This window comes from Frankliniella occidentalis, unplaced genomic scaffold (genome assembly GCF_000697945.3).
Source record: "Frankliniella occidentalis isolate FOCC.00 unplaced genomic scaffold, Focc_3.1 Scaffold151, whole genome shotgun sequence".
In the NCBI taxonomy this organism is placed as follows: domain Eukaryota; kingdom Metazoa; phylum Arthropoda; class Insecta; order Thysanoptera; family Thripidae; genus Frankliniella; species Frankliniella occidentalis.
In genome coordinates this window covers 291,631-294,139 of record NW_026267278.1, presented here as the reverse complement: position 1 = coordinate 294,139, position 2,509 = coordinate 291,631, and positions in this window count along the sequence as shown.

Here is a 2,509-nt window from a genome sequence, read left to right as displayed (position 1 = left end):
GGGCGCCCTGCAAGGCAACACTATTGTGTCGGTGTCGAGACGAGATTAATACTTTTCATACTAATTACTACCAGATCAGAGAAGGCTGCGCAGGCGTTCTATTGGCTAGTTACAAGTAAGTAGTGTATACGATAATCGTTTCCAGGAGAGATGAAATAAAAAAGGAGAACATCAAATATAATTATTGTAGAATCACGCTAAAAATAATCATATGATTTTTAAAAAAACGATTTTGAAAATTTAGCCGGTACTCGAACTCGAATCTATTGCACCGCTCCAGGCGCAAGACTTGTTCATCAGCAGGACGGGTACAGGGCGGCGTAAGTGATGGCCGTATCACATTACCTATTACCATCATCTCTCTCTCTCTCTCTCTCTCTCTCTCTCTCTCTCTCTCTCTCTCTCTCTCTCTCGCTCGCTCGCTCTCCTATTCGAGCGCAGAAGTCGTTTATCCGCCCCACCTCTCTGCTCCCACGACACCTGCCCGCTGCCCGCGTGCGGAGCGTTGGCACTCAATACAAACTTTAAAAAAATAAGAAACAGCACACACTTTCTGCAGCTAAAAGAAACAAATAGTCTCAAACTCATGAAAAATTATAAGCGTGCGCAAAAAAAAAATAAAAAAAATCGCCGAACGAAGATTGCAATGCGAATGAGGCCAGCCTAGCCGGGCCCTTGATCAGCTCACGTCAGCAGCCCGCGTGGGCCCGTGCACCCGTGCACGCGGGGCCCGTGGGGCAATTTATTTATTTATGTTGTTTGCTGTTGAAGCTCTATATAGAGGGGAACGGCAGTAAACTAGTTGCGCACGCAGCAGCGCAACACACACACACACACACACACACACACACACACACACACACACAGCTACTACGTCAGAGGGTGGATGAGGGGGACGAGAGAGAGGGAAGAGCAGGAAGGCGTTAGGCATATCTTCCTGCAGGAAGCACATCATGGGGAGAGGTGCGAAGAACACGAGAGAGGCTCTCCCTAATGTAGGTCGGTTTTCGGCCGCAGTGGCCTCCTGCCACACAATATGAAATTTCCGACTGTTTAATTTGTGAGGGATAGAGATGAGGGGCGGCAGCCGATCGGTCCTTAAGGACAGTAAATTTACTGAAAACAAGAGAAAACCAAATTTGCTTATTTCTCTCTGTTCGACACCCGAGAAGAACAACCGCTTACCTCCGCGAACTGGAAACAAACCAGCTTACCTCTGCAACCCTCAAACAAAACCGCTCACCTCTGGGACACGCAAACAAAGCCGCTTAAATGACTTTTTTACACATTCTGAATCATGGGTATCATTCGAAAGAGAATTTTTCTGTGATCATTTTGATACCCGTATCTCAAAATGTGTAAAAAAGTCATTTAAGCGGCTTTGTTTGCGTGTCCAAGAGGTGAGCAGTTTTGTTTGAGGGTTGCAGAGGTAAGCGGGTTTGTTTTCAGTCCGCGGAGGTAAGCGGTTGTTCTTCTCAGGTGTCGTGTTGTCCTTTCTCTGATTTTTTTTCTCCTTTTTCTTTTTCCTGATTTAATTTTATGCCTGATTTTTTTGAGTGAGTCACCTCTCCTTGGCAGCAGCAGGCTTGAATTCGCCAACATTTTAATCACGAGCCGATATTGCGCGGCCGCGTAATCTGCGGGAGCCGCAGGCCGCACACGCGGGCCAGCCTGGCTGCTGCTGGCTGCCCCCGGCCGCGTCCCGCTCAAGTCAAGTGGTCTAGACACATCGCGTTTGGGACCCAACCTGACCTAACCTAACCTAGCCTGGAGGAGGAGTGCACTTCACTCGACACGCACCTCGTGCACTGCACCACTAGCGCTCGCGCTCTCTCTCTCTCTCTCTCTCTCTCTCTCTCTCTCTCTCTCTCTCTCGTTTTCTCTCTCTCTCGTTTTCTCTCTCTATCCCTGTAAGCCTGTATCGACGACAAGGACGGGGCGTCGCGTGGAAAGAAAGTGGAATAGCGCCGGGCAAATGCGCAAAGCAGGTCGCCGCTCACTGCAAGGGGAGTTCAAAGTGCAGCAATAGACAAAGTGAAGCGACGCCCTGTGTCAGTGTGTGTGTGTACGGTGTAAGAGAGAGAGAGTCTGCAACCTCTGCAACACCAACGTCTCTATATTTATTAGTCCAATTGCGGAGAGGTCGATTGCCCGGAGGCTCAAGCGCCTCAGCGAGACAACCTGACTTTATTAGCCGCGTGCGTGTGATTGTGAGCGTGTGTGTGTGTGTGCCTACGACGGGCCGATTAGGACGGCGGCAGCTGCGAGAAGCCGCACCGCGAGTAGCCTAGAGCAGCTTAGGCAAAGTGAGCAGAGGCTAATGACAGCCGTTGTAAATTGTAAATTAATGGGGTGAGGACGACAAAACTACTGACAAATATTGTTACGCGTCGCGTAAAATTACATTTACGATGATCGTAATATCATAATTATGTCTTTTTATGAAAACGCCTCGTTCAAACGAATTTACAATGTTCTGTAAATTTACACAACTTTTTCTTTCTATCTT